This window comes from Pongo pygmaeus, chromosome X (assembly GCF_028885625.2).
Source record: "Pongo pygmaeus isolate AG05252 chromosome X, NHGRI_mPonPyg2-v2.0_pri, whole genome shotgun sequence".
Lineage (NCBI taxonomy): Eukaryota > Metazoa > Chordata > Mammalia > Primates > Hominidae > Pongo > Pongo pygmaeus.
In genome coordinates this window covers 28,279,843-28,302,365 of record NC_072396.2, presented here as the reverse complement: position 1 = coordinate 28,302,365, position 22,523 = coordinate 28,279,843, and the positions used below count along the sequence as shown (strand labels likewise).

At 33.5% G+C, this 22,523-nt stretch overlaps 2 protein-coding genes across 3 annotated transcripts in view; both read right to left on the bottom strand.

Moving 5' to 3' along the window:
- Positions 1 to 22,523, bottom strand: part of LOC129024732 (DDB1- and CUL4-associated factor 8-like protein 2) — a 171,461-nt gene that overhangs the window by 24,968 nt on the left and 123,970 nt on the right. For both annotated transcript variants that reach the window (XM_054471924.1, XM_054471923.1), the window contains one exon: positions 14,518 to 14,601. The gene's annotated coding sequence lies outside the window, so the exon portion shown is untranslated. The remainder of the gene's footprint in view (positions 1 to 14,517; positions 14,602 to 22,523) is intronic.
- The window catches only part of LOC129024733 (melanoma-associated antigen B10), a 152,131-nt gene that overhangs the window by 98,289 nt on the left and 31,319 nt on the right, over positions 1 to 22,523 (bottom strand). Inside the window, exon 2 of the mRNA XM_054471926.1 lies at positions 14,518 to 14,601. The gene's annotated coding sequence lies outside the window, so the exon portion shown is untranslated. The remainder of the gene's footprint in view (positions 1 to 14,517; positions 14,602 to 22,523) is intronic.

Genomic DNA, 22,523 nt, shown 5'->3' with positions numbered 1-22,523 from the left:
GAGCAAGTTCTGTGGTCACAAAATTCAAGATACTGTACTTGATTCTAAATATTTTAACATTTGTGTCAAAGGCTTGAACAGTGATATTAAAGGCCTGTGATACAAAATTGGGAGCTATATCTCTACTCTAGGCTAAAGTCAATGAAATGAAATATGTTTAGGTCCCCCAAAACAAAGGTTTACATGCCAAATATTTGCCAGTATTGTGATATATTTATTTGAAATATATGAGTGCCATGTTGTGATCTGTTTCACAGCTTGCATTGCAAATACAGCTAAACAAATTTTAGTAGTTTTTTTTTTCAAAAATAAAATATGTGGCTGTGCGCAGCTGTAATCCTAGCACTTTGGGAGGCCGAGGCAGGTGGATCACCTGAGGTCAGGAATTGGAGACCAGCCTGGCCAACATGGAGAAACTCCGTCTCTACTAAAAATACAAAAATTAGCCAGGCGTGGTGGCGGGCACCTGTAATCCCAGCTACTCGGGAGGCTGAGGCAGGAGAATCGCTTTAAACCGGGGGGCAGAGGTTGCAGTGAGCTGAGATTGCACCACTGCACTCCAGCCTGGGCGAAAGAGTGAAATTCTGTCTCAAAAAACAAAATAAATATGTGATTCAGTTATATAAGATGAACAAGTTCTAGAGGTCTGCTGTACAACATTATCTGTGGTTAACAATGCCGTATTGTGAACTTAAAATTTGTTAAGGGTAGATCTCATGTTAAATGTTTTTACTACAATATATAAATAAGCAAGCAAACAAACAAATAAATAATATATGTGATTTCAAACATCATAGGACCAAATTAGCAGAAAATCCAATATCTTTTCTCCTCTCACCACCTTTACCTCCAATTTGTTGAAAACTTAGGACTTATAGAGAACTAAATGTCTGCAGGTGTCATGGGATGGGTGGGTCATTCCAACTTCTAAACCCACACGAGGATTATGTAATAAATTCCTTAATGTTTTGTCTTATCATTGCTACATAAAGACATTTTTGACAACCAGTCCTATAACATTATGAATTCCACCAGTAAGAACCTTTGAGGGAGACTGATCCATTCCTGCAGTGCTTATCTCAACCATGAAGCCTCTTACTTTGGGTACCCATGGATACATTTCTTAGGACTCAGTATTTTTCATCTCATGTTCAGCTGGGAGTACAGCATCAAAATTGGTGTAGGACTGCAATGGACTGAATGCTTGTCTTTCCCTAAATTAATATGTTGAAATTCTAACCTCCAAGGTGATGGTATTAGGAGGTAGCAGCTTTAGGTGGTGATTAGATTGTAAGAGTAGAGCCCTCATGAATGAGGCTAGTGCCCTTTTAAAAGAAACTCCAGAGAGCTAACTTTTCCCTTCCACGATGTGAGAACCGAGGTAGAAAGTACCATCTATGAACCAAAAGCAGGCCTTACTAGACACTGAATCTACCTGCACCTTGACCTTGGGCTTCCCAGCCTCCAAACAGTAAGAAATAAATGTCTGTTGTTTATAAACTACCAATTTTATGGTATTTTGCTACAGCAGGCCAAATGGACTAAGATGGGATGGCAATAGGAAAAAAAAATTTAAAGATCAGTTATTTGCTGCCGTATGGCTGGGGTCAGCAGAGAGGACTGAGTGCAAAGGAGCATGAAGGAACTTTTGTGCAGATGATGGAAATATTCTATTTATATCATAATTGCCTTGATAGGTATATGACTGAATACATTTCTTAAAATTCATCAAACCATACAATTAAAATGAGTGGATTGTATTGAATACAAATTATACCTCACTAGAGCTACTTCCCCCCGTCTTCTTCATGCCCACACCCTAAAGACTGAAGACTCCCCATTTTCATCTTGCTAAACATGAAGTGTCTTATAGTACTCTCTCTCTCTCTCCAGGGAGCTTTATATTCCACCTATTTTTTAATCTTATGTTTTAAGTTTAATTTAATAAATTATTCTTTCAATGGTTATTTCAAACATTTTCTTGTTTTACTTTCTTTTTACATATGTGGAGGGATGTCCTTTCCTCTTTAAAAACTTCACTTGAGAAGATATTTAATGAATCCTTACTAAATGTCAGGCAGTTTTATAGGCACTGTGGACACAAGAGTGAGGAAGACAAATAAAAACCCATGTCCTGATGTATTAATATTAGATGATATGCTAAGTAGAAAAGTAAAGCAGAAGAGAAGGATAGGAATGACTGGATGGGGTTATGTTTGTTGCAATTTTTTAAAGTCTGGACAAAAAAGACATCACAGAGAATGTACTGACTGAACAGACTTTAAGAAGAAAAAGGAAGGCACATGGAGATATACCTATGTATCTATATCTATATCTAATAGTCCACGCAGAGAAAGTAGCAAACATGACTTTTCTGAGAAGAGAGGATGTCTGGAGTGATTGAAGACTAGCACAGGGGCCAGAATGGCTGGAGCAGACTCCAAAAAGGGAAGTGTAGAAGACATGAGGCCTGACAGGTAGCAGGAGGCCAGATTATTTACAGCCATATGACTCACTTGAAAGGGTTAAGGCTTTCCCTTAAATAGGATGGTGAGATGTCTTGCCAGGAAAACTGACTTTGGAACAAAGGTTTGTGTGTGAGTCATTTATTGGAGGAAATGTGCTCAGAAAGCAGCAGCGAGGTCCAAAGGAGATTCCAAGCAGGGAAAAGAGGAAAGCAAAAAGACATTGAATTGGCCATTGCTACAAGTGACTAGTGGTTCTATCCATGGGATCATGTAAAAAAATTGTATTAAATGTGCCCCAGGAACATTCACGCAGGGGGTAAAAGGGAGGAGTTTTTATCCTTGAGATTCCATAATTTTGTTGAACCTCCCTAAGGTGCATTAACTCATCTGCAGTTCTGTGTTGCATATTTACTGTAGCACTTCATACCCAAATTTAGCAGGCAAGCCCAAAGCAGGAGGTGTGAGACATGCAAAGTAAGGTTGAAATGTAATGTTCTCAGGATATTACCCCATGAAGTTGGTCAGAACCCAGGTAGAACTAGTCATTGCAATTGTATTTCTATAGACAAGATACAATTGGAATGTGAAATTTATAATAATGGTGCATTTACAATAGCATCAAAAGATGCCAAATGCCTAGAAATAAATATAATTAAACATATCCAAAATCTCATCACAGAAAACTATAACTGAAGGAAACAGTGCAAAAAGAGATTAGAAATACAGAAGTAAATGAATTTATATACATGTTCTTAGATTGGAAGACTCATTATTGAAAAGATGCCAATTTTCCCAAAATTGATTCATAAATTCAATACAATCTAAATAAAATTTTTAGCACGGTGTTTATACGTGTGTTTTGGGGCTAGGAAAGGAAATTTGAAAAATTATAAGTGATTCTAAAATTTTAAAAGAATACAAGTACAGATAAAATACATTTGAAGAAAAAAAGTTGAAGAATTTACATTTGTAGGCATCAAGATTATGATTAAGATAGTGTGCTGTTGATACAGAGACAAACAAATAGATCAACGAAATAAAACAGAGTCCAGAAGCATGCCCACACACATAAGAGCATTCAAATGATTAAAAAATGGGCATAAATGAGTCATAGAAGAATATCTTTATGAGCTTTGAGAAGAGGAAATATTTCCCAAAAGATAACGGGAAAGATTGACATGTTGGACTATTTTAAAAAGAGGAACTTCTGTCCATCAAATGATACCATTTAAGATTTTTAAAACCAGTATATTTGCAACCCATATATACAAATGAGACATATAGATTAATGAAAAAAGTTGGAAGACCCAAGTGAGAAAAGGGACAATAAATTTTTAGTATCCTCTGTAAAAATATAAAAATAGTTTATGATCCTATGGAAAGATGCTCAACCTCTTTATTAACCAGGGAAATTCAAACTAAAACCACAATGAGATGTCCACTAGAATACTACAATTTAAAAGACTGAAAACATCCAATATTGTTGGTAAAGAGCTTTCATTTACTTCTTATTCGGGTGTATGGTGAAAAGAACTATTTTGGAATATTGCTTGGTGGTATCTATTAAACTTGCAGATATGCAGATCCCCTGATCCAACAATACCACTATTCAGTATATACCCAACAGAAAAGCACACATATGCGCATGAAAAAACATAGGAAAGAATGTTCATACAATCATTATTCATGATATCCTCAACTTGGAAACAACCAAAATGTCATGCAAGAATGAAATGGATAAGTGAGTTGTCTGTACATACAAGGACACGCTATACAGCAATGAAACAAGGACTGCTACTGCACAAAACATTATGGATAAATCTCACAAACACATAGAGCAAAAGAAGCCAGATAAAAAAGAACTCAATTATGTGATTGCATTTGTAAAGTGTTCCAAAACAGGAAAATAATCTGTTGTTGGAAGGCAGGACAGTCATTACCTTTTCAGAGAGGGGAGGGAGTATGATGGGGCCTCTGGAGCAACGGTAATATATTATTTCTTAGTCTGAGTGCTTTATGTGGGTGGGTTTACTCTGTAATAACTAATGCTCTACACGTATGATTTGGTTAGCTATGTATATATAATACATAATATTTAAAAGCTTATAAAATTGTTGTACCTACCTTAATGTGTTCCTAAAAATAAATGAGACAATACATGTCTCATGACTGGCACATAGTAGGTGCATAATTGATGTTAGCTAATGGCATAAAGGAACTACATAATCTTTGGTTTTAAGTAGAACTGTAAATTAGTCTAGAGAAAGAAAGAGTTGTTAAGAACTGATCTCCCAAATCCCATTCAGATTACAAGGTTATGAGAACTGAGAGGGGGGAAAATAATCACTTTGCCACTGAGAATATTTATTATGGGGGAAAGGACTAGAGAGAAATGCCCTGAAGGGCGCTGAAACCTGAATAGTAAGTGGCAGTTTTTGGTCTATGTTGTGACATAAGTTATCAAGCTTGTGTTAGACCAAGTAGGGTACGCAAGCAAGAGAGTATAGCTATATAGATTTAGATAATACCAAACCATTAAGATAGGTTGCTAACTCATTTCTCTTGTTCTTTTCAAAGATAGCTACATTATTGTCAGAAAATAAATTGAAAGAACATTTGTATTTGCAGTGTTTTATTTTTTAACAGCGGTTCTGATTTATATTTATAGATATATTTATTTCATATATTTATCTTATATATTTACACTTAAAAGATGAGCAACCGATTTCTTGTTCTGAGTATTTTCACAACATACTTTGAATTCTGATAAACTTATGTTTTAGCTTCAAATATTATTTATTTATAATAATTTTAATTTGCAAGTTATATTATTCTACTTGTAACATTATCCTCTTATATGTGTTCAATTACATTTAAAATGCAATTTATAATATTTATCTTTAGAATTTTTAACCATGTATATTATTGGACCCATCTAGATCTTTGTAAAACATATTTATATTTTAACTCTGAAAATAAAGACTTAAAATATAAATATATTATGTTGTTAAAATGCCATCATCTATATTCAGCAGGTCAAATTTATTGTCTGTCATTATCACAAATAAATCTTTTTGGGGCAGATAAAAACAAAATTCTCCAATTCTAGCTATTATTAACTCTCAATGCAGCCTCCATTTGGGGATTGCTGAGCTAAGAGTCTATCTTAATACTTAAATAGTATTTGCACTATTTTTGAAGGGAAATGCATTCCTTGGGCATTTTGCATGTCCTTGGAAATGAGATTAGTATTTGATTTTTGTTTTCCTAAATATGACCAATGTAACCGTCACTGGGGATGAATCTTACAGAGCTGCATGCTGAAAGATTCAGCTAAAAATTCTGACTTGGCTTATATAGTTTTCTCTTGTGGATGGAGTCTTTCTGTCTTGCAATTAGAATGTACCATAACTTACTACCATGTCTCTTATTTTTAAAAAATGAATTTATAAATATGGAATTGCCAACAGGAAATCTGGATGCAATATTTGATATGAGTCTCATAACAATATTATATTTTATTTATTTTCTGTAGTAATTATTTAGAGTCAAATATGTTTAAATATTCAAGCTGTTAGTCCGTTTTCTCAGAAACGGAATATATACACTTACTTATAGTAATGTCATATAGGTAGTTCTTTTTGGCTAAAATATGACTTTTTTCCCTCTCACTTTAAAGTATATGTGAGATGGCTGAATTTGAAATAAAAATATGCCTAGAATATACAAACAGACTGTGTATTTAGTTAAAAACCTGGCAACAATCTATCAAATTGTTAATAAATGTGAATATAAATCTGTTACTTGGAGAATTGATTCTGTAGCTGTGAAGAATTGAATGTGCTTACATCTTTTGTATTTTAAAAAAGGAAATGACAAAATAGATTTTTATAACATGCTTTTCTGTTGCCTGATAAATCTAATATATTCCACTAAAGTTAGTACACAGGTAACCCAGTACAGTAATGACTTCTGGAGTAAAAAGGTTTTTTTTCCCCTTGTTCTTCCTAGCAGAAAATTAAAGAATTTTTATATTCCAAACAGTTACAAACTCAGTTTTCCAGTAGTTTATCCCAGTCTTCAATGATATATGAAATAAACAAGGGATACTGTTCCCCCACAAAGAGGTGCAGACAATAATTAACGTTTGTTAATTACTGTTTGTTGTCTTATAGTTGAGAAATATATAAAGCCTCTTACATCAAATGTATCCAGTAAATCTTATTTTTCTTCATATGTAATCGTATCATCTAAAACCAAGTAGAAACATAAACTTAATCTACTATTTAAAATAATTCTTCAAAATAGAGAGCAGGGCCATATTCCTATGATTATTTTTTAAGAGTTAATTTTTTGAGTAGATAATATATTTATTCAAAATCATATAAGATGCATGTTTGGAAGTCTTGTTGCTATCCACCCTCTTAACCCATTCTACGGCACTGTGTACTGATAAATATTTTTATTGCATTTTTTCTTATCCTCCTAGTGTTTAATGCAAATATATGCAAATATGAAAATATATTCACTAGCTTCATTTCTTAGGAAAAAAAAAGGTAGCACACCAAACAAGACAATATTTTATCATGTTTTTTTTTACTTTAAAATGTTATTGGAGATCACTCTATCTTGGTACATAAACGCTATACTCATTCTTCTTACCGATGCATAATATTCTATTATGTAGATATAGCTCCAGTTATTTCATAAATTTCCCATTGATATACACATGGTTTATTTACAGTTGTTTACTATTACAGTGTCTCAATGAGTAATCCTGTTCATATATCATCTAGAATGCATGAGCATTTTTGCAGGACAAATACCTGGAAGAGAAGATCTGTGGTCAAAGGGCAGTTGCATTTGTATTTTGGTAAATAATGGCAGACTGTCCTGGATAGGATTTGCACCATTTTCCACTCTTGGCACTAATGTATGAGAATGCTGTTTTCCCATAGTCTCAACAGCCATGCTTTGTTAAAAATTTGGAATATGATAGGTAAGGAAAAGCTTCTCTGTAGAGTGTGTTTGCATTTTTTAATTTATAAAAAACTCAGAATCATTTTCTATTTTAAAATTCAGTTTGTATTTGTTTTTCTAAGAATTATCGGTTCATTTCTTTGCCTATTTTTCTGTTGTGTTGTTGGTCTTACTATTCTTGATTTCTAGGAGTTTTTTTTCTATTCATTAAGCAGGTTAGTCTTTTGTCTGTGGTACAAATCGTAAAGATGTTTCACAGCTTTTCATTTGTCTTTTGACTTTGCTTTTGATTTAAAAAATAATTTAGAAACATTTATTACTCTTTTCATTTAGGCCTTCTGGATTTTGATTTTTGGTGATTTCTAAATTTTATAATTTATAAATTAACTTTGGGGGAATGGACACCTTTATATTGTTCAGTCTTCCTAGATAAAACGTGGTATAGTTTTCCATACAAGTATAATTCTTGCATCCTTCAGAAAACCTATAGTTTTATTTCAGATTTGTTTCTCTATATATTTTCCTGTTCTGTTGCCATTGTAAACGAATAAAATCCTTTTAATGATTTTTAATGGATTTTGTTTGTGCAGATGTCTATTGATTTCTGAATACTAATTTTATAACCCAATAACTTATTTTTTTTCTAGTAGCTTTTCAGATCATTCTCCTGGGGTTACAGTTACGCTTTCTTATTATCTGTTACATGAAATACTTTTACCTCCTTGTTTTACATTGTTATATCTCTAATTTCTTTCCCATATTAATCTCATTAGCTAATGCACCTTATAAAATGTTAAGTAGCAGTTGTGATAGTGAGCATTTTGTTATCCTCCTGCTTTTATCTGGAACACAAGCAGTATATTATAATAAACATGTGCTTTAAGATTATACACATGCACACATACACACACACAGACAATCCTCAACTTACAATGGTTCAACTTGTGAATTTTTGACTTCATGATGTTGTGAAAGTGATACACATTCAGTAGAAACCACATATCCAATTTTGAATTTTGACTAATTAAAAATTCAAAATTTGAAGTATGCTTTCTACTGAATGTGAATTATACATTCTTAATTATAAAATAATATTTGCATTAGAGGGTTTTGCCCAATTTTAGACTAATGTAAGAGCTTTGAGCACGTTTAATATAGACTGGGATAACCTATGATCTTCAATAGGTTTGGTTTATTAAATGCATTTTCAACCTACAATATTTTCAACTTATGATGGGCTTATCAGAATGTAACCACATCATAAGTCGAGATTCATCTGTACATAAATCATTTTAATGAAGTATCTGTTGAATTCTATTTTATCAAGGTATTTTTATTTTGTTTTCTTTTAAAAAAGGACAGATTTGAATCCAGTAAAAATGTCTTTTCAACATTGTTAGAGATCAATCATATTAATTTGCATTAAATTGCATAAATGAGATGCCTCAATGAGAGATAAATGAAAATGTTCTGTGGTTTTCCTTTTTGTGCATTTTTCAGGTTATGGATAAAATGTCATTCATACTTGATGAAAATAATTTTAATATATTTCAGCTTTCTATGTACTCATGAATAGGTGAATTACCATCAGAATGCTCTGTTCTTTATGGATTTGGTAGGATTTCATGTGAAACCATCTGAGCTTGGTGTTATTCACAGGGAGGAGGGCATTATTTTGTTTACAAATTTCTCCAATTATCTAGGGAAATTATCTGTTTCAAATTTCTCTTCTGGTAATTATTCTTCTGTTGTATTTTTCTAGAAAATTATCCATTTAATTTAGATTTTTTACATAGGGCTGCATAAAATAGTTTGTGAGTGATTTTTTTAAAATTATGAGTTACTTGATTGCCTCCTATTATTTCTTATTTTGTGTTTTAATGCTTTCTTTTTTCTTTCCTATGTGAGCTAATCTACTTTATTATTTTAAACAATCTTATGTTTTCTTATTTTGCAGTTTTTGTTTTCTAACTAATTTCTCTTGTCCATCAATTCACTTTCAATCTTTGTTTTATTCCATAGATTAGAATTAGGTTTGCTTTGTGTTTCAATCCTAAACTAAAAAATTATTAGGTGAATTATGTCCATTTGTATTTATTTAAATACGTTTAGTATTTTGTAGTTCTTCGATATTTAGGACTTTAAAAATCCTTGTTCTATACATATTTATATGACATCCTTAGGCTTTTCTTTGTTTAAACATTATGTATCAGTACCTTATTATGAGCAACAGTGAAATTAATTAGCTTTTAACTTTTCCTTCTTTTTGTTCTCATGCACCATTTTCTTAAATTGGATTAGCTTTAAAGTATTTGCTGCCATTATAGTCAACATTATACTGGAAGTATCAAATAGTGCAAAAGGATAAATGGAATGAATGGATAAATAAATAAAAGGCCTACAATTTGATTGAAAAATAAAAAAGCAAAGCCATCTTGATTTGCAGATAATCTAATTATGTATGTGGAAAATCCTTTAAAAATCTACAAGATAGTTATTACAATTAACAATCACACTTTTCAAGCTTACAATTTATAAGACCAATACAAATACAAAGACCAATACAATATAAATAAATTAATCGTATTTCTATAAAATAAAAATATTTAAGAAATAAATTTTAAAACTCAAATTTTAATAATGTAAAAAATAAACTATTTATAAAGGCATTTAATAAAATATATGTAAGGTCTGAACACCAAATTACAAAACATTGGTAACATTAACTTAAAGAACACACACATAAATACATATAGTTTTCATAAATTAGAAGACTAAATTTTTTTGAAATGTCAGTTCTTCTCAAATTGATCTATAGATTTAATGGAGTCTTAGTCAAGTTGATAGGTTGATTATAATAAATATATGAAAATAAAAATAATCTACAATAGCTGAAATAGCTTTGAAAAAGAATAACTTTGGGGAACTTTCACTATCTGATTCAAGACTCACTATAACGATAAAATAATTAATGCAGTGTAGTATTGGTGTAATAGACATTATCTAAATGAAACAAAGTCAAGATTCCAGAAACAGACCCACATATATATGGTGAAGTGGTTTTTGACATAGGTATTAAGGTATTCCAATAGGGGAAAGATACATTTTTAAATAAATATTACTGGAACAATTGGATATCTGTATGGTTAAAAAAAACCCTTGACTCAAAATCATATATAAAATTTAGCTTAAATGAACTATAGACCTATATGTAAGATAAAGATACAAAACCACTTGAAGAAAACATAGGAAAAAAATCTTTGTCATATTGACTTTGACAAAGTTTCTTAAGCAGGACATAAAAAAAGCATAATCCATAAAAGAAAAAAAAAAAGACAGACTTTTGTTCTTTTACAGACATGGTTTAGGAAACAAAATTGATTGCCATACACCAAATGGAAGAAAATATTTGTAAATCACAAATTTAACAAAGGCCATGTATCCAAAAAATATAAAGAACAAATTTAATTCACTATCAAGAAAATAACATTTTTCACCTGGCACAGTGGCTCACGCCTGTTATCCCAGCACTTTGGGAGGCTGAGGTGTGCGGATCACTTGAGGTCAGAAGTTCGAGACCAGCCTGAGCAACATGTCAAGACCCCACCTCTACTAAAAATGCAAAAATTAGCCAGCCGTGGCGGCAAGCACCTGTAGTTCCAGCTACTCAGGAGGCTGAGGCAGGAGAATCGCTTGAACCCAGGAGGCGGAGGTTTCAGTAAGCCAAGATCGCACTGCACTCCAGCCTGGGTGACAGCAAGACTCCGTCTCAAAAAAAAAAAAAAAAATTTAATGGGTAAACGATTTTAAGAGGTACTTAAGTACCTCTTAAAATACACTTTCTTTATATATGTTTTATATTTTAACATATTTTCTTTAACAAAACAAAATAGATCTATGGCCAATTATCATAAGAAAAAGTGTTCTATGTCATTAACCATGAGGAAATTAAAATTAAAACCACAATGATATATTCACTAGAATTGCTAAAATCTAAGAAATGGAAAATACTAGGTTTGGACAAAGATATGAAGCAACTGCATTTCTCACACATTGCTGGTGGGGATGCAAAATGTTGCAGCCATTTTGAAAAAAAATTGCCAATTAAATATCACTGTTATATGCACTTTTCATGACCCAGAAGTCCCACTCCTAGATGTTTGCCCAAGATAAATTAAAAAATAGGTCCACAGAAAGACTTTGTACTAGTCAAAATTCTTCAGAAAAACAGAAGCAACAGGATATATGTGTGTGTGTATGCGTGCCTGTTTTATGTATACATATATAATATACATACATACACACACATACATATGTAATAAGGAATTGGCTGAGAAGCACCAAGACCTGCAGTTAGCAAGACAGAGACCCAGAAGAGCCAATGGTGTTGTATTAGATTGAGTCTGAAGTCCCAAGAACCAGGAGAACCAAGATTTTAAATTCCATTTGGAAAGCCAGCAGGCTTGAGACCCAAGAATCACCAATGTTTCAGTCATGGTTTGAAAGCCAGAAAAGAGTAATGTTGCAGCTTAAGCAGTTAAGCAGGCAGTGTTCCCTCTTGTTCTCAGAAAGGTTGGCTTTTTTTAAAATATATATATACTTAGGGCTTCAGTTGATTGGATCAGGGCTCCCCCAGCATTAGGGAGGGCAGTCTGCTTTACTCAGTCTACCAATTCAAATGTTAATCTCATCCAGAAACACTCTCACAGACACACTCAGAATAATGTTTGACCAAGTAACTGGGCAGCCTGGGGCCAAGTCAAGTTCACACATAAAATTAACCATAATAGGCTTATACACAAACTAGAAGCAGGAGAAGTGTCCTAAAAGTGGTGATTGAATAAACAAATTGTGGTATATTTATACTATGGAACAAAACGACCAAAATTTTGATATACACAAAAACATGAATGAATCTCAAAAACATGATGCTATGTTAAAAAATGAAACATGAAAGACTGCATAGTACACGATTCCATTTATATGAAATTCTACAAAAGGCAAAACTATAGTGACAAAAAACTGATCAGTGGTTACCTGGGGTGGAGGATGATAGGAGGAAATCTAATTCAAAGAGTCACTATGGAATTTTTGGATCTATATCATGTTTGTGGGAATGGCTACACAAATACATACAATCACCAAAACTCATCAAACTATACACTTAATATGTGTTGGTTTTATTTTATGTAAATTATTTCTCAAAAGTTAGGAAAAATGATGTTAATTATAACATTGTTAACAAGAGTAAAATAGAATATTTTATAATAGAGAAATGACTAAGTTATGGCAATTTAACGGAATAAAAAATTATGCCCTCATGAAAATTATAGGATTGAAAATGCAATCAGAACTGTACATGGTTGGTAGACTATGCTTGTATGTATTTTAAAAACTTCACATTTCTCTAGAGACTGAAAGGAGAACACGTATATTTTTAAATAGTTGTTTTAAGGAAATAAAACACTATATATCTCAACAAAAGCAAAAATTGACAAATGATATCTAATTAAAGAGCTTCTGCACAGCAAAAGAAGCTATCATCAGAATGAACAGGCAACCTACAGAGTGGGAGAAAATCTTTGCAATTTGTCCATCTGACAAAGGTCTAATATCCAGAATCTGCAAGAAACTCAAACACATTTACAAGAAAAAAACAACCCCGTTAAAAAGTGGGCAAAGGACATGAACAGACACTTCTCAAAAGAAGACATTCATGCAGCCAAGAAACATGAAAAAAAGCTCATCATCACTGATCATTAGAGAAATGTAAATCAAAACCACAATGAGACACCATCTCACGTCAGTTGGAATGGCCATTATTAAAAAGTCGAGAAACAACAGATGCTGGTGAGGTTGTGGAGCAGTAGGAAACTTTAACACTGTTGGTGGGAATGTAAATTAGTTCTGCCATTGTGGAAGACAGTGTGGTGATTCCTCAAAGAGCTAAAACCAGAAATACAATTTGACCCAGCTATCCCATTACTGGGTATATACCTAAAGGAATGTAAATCATTCTATTACAGAGATACATGCACACATATGTTAACTACAGCACTATTCACAATAGCAAGGACATGGAATCAACCCAAATGCCCATCAATGAAAGACTGGATAAAGAAAATGTTGTACATATACACTATGGAATATTATGCAGGCATGAAAAGGAACGAGATCATGTCCTTTGCAGGGACATGGATGAAGCTGGAAGCCATTATCCTCAGCAAACTAATGCAGGAACAGAAAACCAAGCACCACATGTTCTCACTTGTAAGTGGGAGCTGAACAATGAGAACACGTGGACACAGGGAGGAGAACAACACACACTGCAGCCTGTCAGGGGGTGGGGTTGGGGGAGAGAGAGTATTAGAAAGGATGGCTAATGCATGCTGGGCTTAATATCTAGGTGATGGGTTGATAGATGCAGTAAACCACTATGACATACCTTTACCTATGTAACAAACATTCACATCCTGCACATGCCCCCCAGAACTAAAAATGAAAAAAGAATAAATGTAATCCTAAAGCAAAATAAAATACTTGGATATCACAAGTTTTACAGCTCAGAAATACATACAGTCTCTGTTTCCCCTGTTTTTAAAATTGAATGACACATTTCCTATGGGAGCTGATGATAAGGCTTGGAAAGCCAGTGATATAGAGACAGTGTCAAATTTAACTCTTACAAAAGTGAAGATTTTATAAACGTGAGCAAGTTGTAAACATATAAAGAAAAGGTTGTTTGCTTTATTTCTGATTATTGTTGTGTCATTTTATGACAAGATTTGTTTTTGTGCTTTTCAATTGCTTTGTAATTTTCATGACCTATCATAGTTAATGGGAAAATGTATCTGACACAAACTAATATTCAAGTACTTTTATTAGGTACACTATTATTTGTAATGCCTTCACAGTTTTACATTGTAGTTAGATTCTTCCTGTGCCTAAATCATTCTCTGTTAATGACTTAGGCACTGGAGGCACATTAAAGCTTTTTAACCACTAAGCAATCACAGGTCTTCTAGGAAATTGCTGCCGCCATGCATAATTTGCTACCCATGCCACTCACCTGTGTCAGTAGCAATTAGAGATTTCCCCACTGATTCCACACCGTCCTGAAAGAGTTAATGGACCTCTGCAACAGTGAAGCTTCCTAACAGGATAAAATAAATTGTTTCAGTGCAAGTCTAATCAGATTTCTTAATAAAGATAATAAACGAACCAAGTCATTGGATTTTAGTTTGTCCAATACTGATGAAGGGAGAACATAACAAATTTAAGTTTAAGGTTATGCAATGTGTAGTTCAAACATATTTGACAATAATAATGTTAAAAGCTCTGAGATAGAAAAGCAAAAATATTTATATCCATTCTGAAGAAAGGACTATCATTAATTTAGCATTAGTTATCTCTGAAAGTCTGATGTACTTGTAGTTAAGGTTATTGAGGCAGAAATGACCTGGGAGCATGAATACTTAGTTTTTATTATGACATAGCTTGACGCAGTGATACCCCCAAGCTCTTTTCCTGGGCCACTTTCTTTTGCATCAATAACTTCCCCTCATGCATTATTTATTTAGTTTTTATTTAACTGACACTTATTGTGCTAGGTAGTGTTTTGCGTTTTTGACAAATATTAAAACATTACTCCTTATAATAACCCTATGAAGTGGGTATTACTGATTTCTATTTTACAGATGAGAAAGCAGAGATCCTGAGGTATAAGTAACTTTCTCAAACTTGTAAGCCTGGATTCTGAATCTGTGCTCTTAACCATTGAGTTAAAGTGTCATGACGGTTTATTAGTTTTTCCAAATTCCACCACAAATTTCAAGAATAGATCTAGTCTTAGTTCCTTTTTTTTTTTTTTTTTTTTTTGAGACGGAGTCTTGCTCTGTCGCCCAGGTTGGAGTGCAGTGGCGCGATCTCGGCTCACTGCAAGCTCCGCCTCCCAGGTTCACGCCATTCTCCTGCCTCAGCCTGCTGCCACCAGCCCAGCTAATTTTTTGTATTTTTAGTAGAGACAGGGTTTCACTGTGTTAGCCAGGATGGTCTCGATCTCCTGACCTCGTGATCTGCCCACCTCGGCCTCCCAAAGTGCTGGGATTACAGGTGTGAGCCACCGTGCCCGGCCTACTCTCAGTTACCTTTGACTCCCATTTCCACTCAAATATTATTTTCCCTACAAATTATTGTACACTGTATCTTGTGAAGGGAAAAATATTAGTCAGAGTAAAACCATTTTAAGTCCCCAACACACAGGTGAGAAACTATTTTCTGAAAATTATGTCTGAACCCAGAACTACTTGCCTTTAACTAAAAAAAAAAAAAAATTAAAATTAAAAAAAATCCATGCGGTTTCTACTTTAAACATGTTTTATAAGGTGCCTGCAGGGTTCTTACTCAAAAGACTGAGGCAATATGGCCTCAAACCTGATAGAATCCAGGGCACTGACATTTGCAATTACTTCAAATTTTGGAAGAGTAAGGAAAATGGGGAGGCTAGAAAGACCTGTCAATATATTCAATCTCAGAAAACATGATTTTCTCAAATATCTGTATGCTTGTTGCTATTACTTTTGCAATCACTGTAGTTTACAGCACCTTCTGTAATGTAATGTTGGCTGCCATAGAAGTACTCCACCAAAATAGAATACCTTCTAAAATCTTAGTGGTGTTAAAATGTAGTCATTTTATACAATGGGAATAAACATTTCTCTACTAAACTAAGCATATTTAGAGAAAAGTTTTTGAAGTTAAAAAATGGCTGGGAAAGAAATTGCTAAGAACATTTCTTTGCCTTATTATGATACACAAACAGGAAAAAGACGTTTTAGGTGCACTTTTAGAACAGTCTCAAGTAAAAAAAAAAAAAAAAAAAACCCACAATGAATTACCATACATTTAGAATCTGGTTTGGTAAAATTAAAGGTTAACAATAATTCTAACCCCTTGATTTCTTAGACTGCTCTATCGTTTTAGGTGTTTAATGAATGAGAAGCAGAATTAGTGTTACTTGAGAAACCATTAAAAATCATTTTGCATTTTCCTCTCTTTTTTTCTATTATAAAATGATTCTGTTACTGTAAGCAGAGCATGGAATAGGGGTAGGCAAAGCTGAAGATGTTTATCAGGGATAGATAGGATAATTAAGATTAAGTGGATGATTTAACATTTCCTAACATGGAAAAATAGAAGAAATCTAAAGGAGAGTTGTATATGCTTCTACAACCACCATCTACCATTGTACCTATATAAGGGTCATACTTCACCCTAATTTCTATTAAAATGGATGAGCTTTCTTTTTTGATCAAATGATAATCTCTATACTTGCATATTGGATCCTCTCAAGGCTTGCCTACTCAAGAATTTAATTTCTGATATTACCCTCTTTTCTCTTAATATCAGTGGCTAGCAAACTAAGGCCCACAACCCAACCCTGCCTTTCATCTGTTAGTAAATCAAGTTTAATTGGAACACAGCCATGCCCATTAATTTACATGTTACCTATGGTTGCAGTTATGACAGAAATCATATGGCTGAAAAAGTTTATAATATTTAATATCTGTCCCTTTAGAGAAAATGTTTGCCAACTGATGTCCTACATCTTCAATTTTCTTTTCCCTTGGTTAGATAATTTCTGCCCGCAAATAAACAATGTACAATGTTATTTCTAACATTAATACCTTTTTTACTCCAATTTTCTCCTTCAATTACTGCCCCATTACTCTGTTCACCTTTACAGAAAATCTCCTCAAAAGGTTTGTGTATGTCCTAGGTATTTCTGTCTCTTATTACCTATTTTTTTCTTGAATCTCCTGAAGAGTTTCTTTCAACTACTTCATACACACTGCTCTTTTAAGGTAATCAATAATGTACATTAATCCAATTTTGCCAGCCAATTTTCAGTCCTCATCTTATTTCATTCATTAGCAACATTTGGCATTATTCTAATCCAATTTTCTTGAAGCATTTATTTGATTCTCCTCATACCTTCCAAGTCCATTATTTTATTCTCAGTCTTTTTTCCTTGTTTCTTCTTATTTTCCTGGCTCCTAAAGCTGTGAAATGTCTCGTTTCAGTCCTCAGACTTTGTTCTTCTTTACATAAAATTATTCCCTTCATAGTTTAATCCAGTATAATTCACTTAGATGCCATACATTCTATACACTGATGACTGCCAAAATTCTCTTTCCAACTCAGACCTCTTCCTCAAATTCTGTACACCAGTCTGCCTCAGCATATCTACTTGGATCATAAATAGGGATTTTGCTGTTAATTAATTCAAGACAGACTCCTTACACATATTTTCTGATGGGTCCACTTTACTGAGGCTCATGCCTTCGCTCAATCCCAAGTGAATACAGTCTATCTGTATAGAAACAGACAATTATCTATTTTAAAGCTTCCACTAGTGGTTTCTGCTTCCATTTAGGAGGAGTAAGCGCCTAACATATTGATCCTCCCACAAATATGAGCTATAAACATTAGACAAAAATAAACAAATAAACCCAAATACCTGGGGCTCTAGAAACTGTACAAATACAAACATTTTTAGAAGGGACCAAGTGACCAGCACTGTGCGAATACCCTGTATTTTTACAGTTTTACCTGAGAGTAGCTGCAGTCACAGAAGCATGGAAGCGGCTAAAACTCTAATGGTAAACTAGAAATGTTTCTGGTAGTCAAGTGAACACAGAACCCTGGAAGGAAAATAATCAAAGAAGAGAAACCCTAAATTTTGTGTTTAAACTCACTTCAACCTGTGAAACATGCATATGTAGGGAAAACTGGAAACAGCTTTCAACAACTGAAATTTGAGCCACTGACCCCTTCAGTTAGGATATTTTGCAGTTTGGGTCTAACTATTTTAACTACTTACTGGAAGAGAAACAAATCGGTACTGTTCAGAGCAATATAACATAATTCAGAGTGTCTACAACATGAAATTCCTAGTGGCCATGATATAATTTGAAATTATGTGACATACAAAGAACCAGGAAACTTAGATCCCACTTCAAAGGAAAAGACAGTCAACAGATGCCAATTCTGAGATGACTCAAATGACAGAAATATGTTAATTGAGTTAAATACTCCAAAATAAAATAACGCCAAAATCTGGTTCTTGGAAAATATCAACAAAATTCACAACCCCTAGCTATAGTAATAATAAAAAATGATAGGAAGAAAATCCCAATATCTTGAAGGAAATGATGAATATTACTGCAGATCCTATATCTATTAAAAGGATAATAAAGGAACATCATGTACAACTTTATGCAAACAAATTGTAAAACCTAGATGAACAGACAAATCCCTTGAAAGATTCAAGCTACCAAAACTCACTCAAGAAGAAGTAAATAACATGAATAGTGCTAGATATATTAAATAAATTGAAGTCATAGTTAGCTAACTTCCCCCCAAAACGCTCCATGTTTCTGGTGGCTTCTTTGTTGAAATCTAGTGAACATTTGAGAAATTATACCAACCTCAAACTCCTTCAGAAAATTCAATGGAGGGAACACTTTTCAACTCATTTTATGAGGCCAGCATTACTCTAATGCTAAAATCACAAAATGGTATTATAAAAAAACTGCAGATCAATATTCCTTTTTAATTATTTTCTTTATTTTTTATTCATTTAAATCAATTTTATTGTGTATATTTGAGGCTTAGAACATGATGTTATGGGATATAAACAGTAAAGTGGTTGCTATAGTGAAGCGAATTAGCATATCCATCATCTCACATAGTTACTTTTGTGTGACAAGAGGAATATATATATATACATATAAGCACTTTTAAACTGAAGAACAAAGTCAAATACATATATACACACACACACACACACACACACACACACACGTATAGATGTAGGAAAATTATTCACCCATAAAAAAGAAGAAAATTCTGCTATTTGCCCCAACAGAGAAAGACCTGAAAGACATTATATTAAGTGAAATGAGCCAGACACAGAAAGAAAAATATTGCATGGTCTCACTTATATGTTGCATGGTCCAAATATTACTGAATCTAAGTCCACCATATATAAAATAATAATACACCCTGACTAAGGAGGGTTTATCTACAGAATTCCAGTTTTGTTTAATACTGAAGTAATCAGTTAATGTAATTAGCAAATCATATTAAGAGAACAAAAGGAAAAATAATTGTCTTTTTAAATTGTTTTCAATTTTTATATTTTTAATTTTTGTGGGTACATAGTAGGTGTATATTTTGTCATTTTACGAGATGCAGAAAAATCATTTTACAAAATCAAATAGCCATTCATGATAAAAATATTCATCAAACTAGTAATAGAAGACAACTTCCTCAATCAGATAATGGGCATCTACAAACAATGAAAATCCTACAGCTAACATCATACTTAATGGTGAAAGAGTAAATCTTTTCTTCTAAGGTCAGAAACAAGACAATGTCCCCTTTCAACACTTCTCTTAAACTTTGTGTTGGAGGCCCTAGCCATAGCAATGAAGGAAGGAAAAAAATGAAAGTGATAAAAATGTTAAAGGAAGAAGTAAAACTATATACACATGCAGGTGAAATAATTGTTAAAATAGGAGAATTCTGAGGAATCTGCATACAACTTCTAGAAAAAATATGTGACTTTATCATGGTCAGAGACTAGATTAATATACAAAAACGAATAAAATATTAGTTTGTATTTACAATAGTACCTCAAATCATCAAGTACTTATGATTAAATTTAACAAAAGACACGAAAGACAGAAGAATTGAGACTAGAGAACACTGACAAACAGATTAGAGACTATTTAAATAAATTAAGAAAAATACTCTAATTATGGATTGGATGACTAAAATAGATAATATACAAGTTACACCCAAATTTATCTATATATTCAATACAAAACCAACCAAAATTTCAGAAGTTTTAAAAATTTATAGAAATTGGAAAGTTGATTTTAGGATGTATATGGGAATTGAAAAGACCAAGAATGCCTGCCCAAAGCACTTTTAAACTGAGGAGCAAAGTCAAAGGACTTACAACTACTTGAAGAGTTCCTCTAATATTGGGCTGCAGGATAGGCACACAGTCAATTAAACAGTACAATGTATAGAAAATCAATGGGAAAAGAATCTTCAACTATGTTTGAACAACTGAACATCTACGTGGAAAATAATTGAGCATAGGCCCTTAATGCAAACGATATACAAAAATTAATTCAAAATACATTTCATAGAAATGTGAAAGCCAAAAATAAAAAAATCCTAGAAAAAGTAGGGCAAATTGTTTGCAACGATTTATTAGATAGGACACACAAAAAGCATAATCATAAAGCAAAAAAAAAAATAATTGGACATTTCCCATATTTAATCTTTTGCTTTTTGAAAGACATTGTTAAAAAAAAAATGAACATGCCAGCCACAGAAACAGTCCACAGACAAGGACTGGTGAAGAGACAAGATTTTGGCCCCCATGATCTTTAACCCCTTTAGCCCATGGTGTTACTTCTTTGATTTTTATGTTACGTGGCAAAAGAGACTTTGTAGGTGGAATTAAGATTTGCTAATCAGCTGACAATAGAATTGAGTGGTTATTCTAGATTATCCAAGTAGGCCTAACGTAATCACATAAGCATTTAAGAGTGGAAAAGGAAGGAAGAAAAGTCAGTCAGAGAGATACGGTGTGAGAAGAACCCCATCACGGTTGCTAATATTTTATTTTTTGTGGTGTAGTTTAAAATCAACTGGTTCCTCGCCTTGTTTTTCATATAGACCTTGAATCAACTGTAAAGAAGTTCAGTTTTTTATCTCACTATGCACTGATCAACAAAATAAATTAATATAATGTTATAAAAAAAGTGTTACAACAAAATGTAAGGAAAATACAAACACAAATGAAAGTCTTTAAGGTCCAGTGAAGAGAACTAGCCCAGAATGTAATAGAGTGGAAAGGTACCAACTTAAGAAGCAGGTGGAACTGGTTGGGCGCGGTGGCTCATGCCTGTAATCCCAGCACTTTGGGAGGCTGAGGCAGGCGGATCACCTGAGGTCGGGAGTTCAAGACCAGCCTGACCAACATGGAGAAACCCTGTCTCTACCAAAAAAAATACTAAATTAGCCAGGCGTGGTGGCGCATGCCTGTAATCCCAGCTACTCGGGAGGCTGAGGCAGGAGAATTGCTTGAACCTGGGAGGCCGAGGTTGTGGTGAGCCGAGATCACGCCATTGCACTATTCCAGCCTGGGCAACAAGAGAGAAACTTTGTAAAAAAAAAAAAAAAAAGCAGGTGGAACTAGAACTACGAGAAACTCAACTGAGCTGGTGAAGAAAAGAAAATGAAACACTAGAGGCATTTTCCAGTAATGGAAGAGTAAATGGGTAGTAGAAAGAAATGCTACTTGAGATTGGGAATATTAAATAGCAGAAATGGCAGTGTTTTGAGGAGAAGGGGAAGATACTGGTCCTCAATAGATCAGTAGGGGTTTAACCTGAAAAATCTTCTGTAGCAACGCCTTTGGCATCTACTAAAGATCAGTCTATGTAGACTGAAACAAATGGGTAGACAATAGTACAAATATTCCTTGAAACATCCTTGAAAGAAGATTGCATATATATAAGCAATTATAAAACCAGAGACAGTAGATATAGCTAAGATAATACAAGATTGAAAATGCCACCTTATGAGGTTGAGTGTAGCACTATGTGACAGAAAGGCAAAACTCCCATCCAAGAACTAACCAGGCATGACTCTGCTTAGCTTCTGATATCAGACACATTCAGGGTGGTATGGGTATAGATGTCAATGGTGGACTGGATAAAGACAATGTGGTATATATACACCATAGAATACTATGCAGCCATTAAGAAGAATGAAATCATGTCCTTTGAAGCAACATAGATGCAGCTGGAGGCCATTATCCTAAGCAAATTAATGCAGGAAACAATACCGCATGTTCTCATTTATAAGTGAGAGCTAAACACTGAGCACATATGGACATAAAGATGGGAACAATAGACACTGGTAACTATTAGAGGGGGAAGGGAGGCAAGGGTTGAAAAACTATTGGGTACTATGCTCAGTGCATGAGTG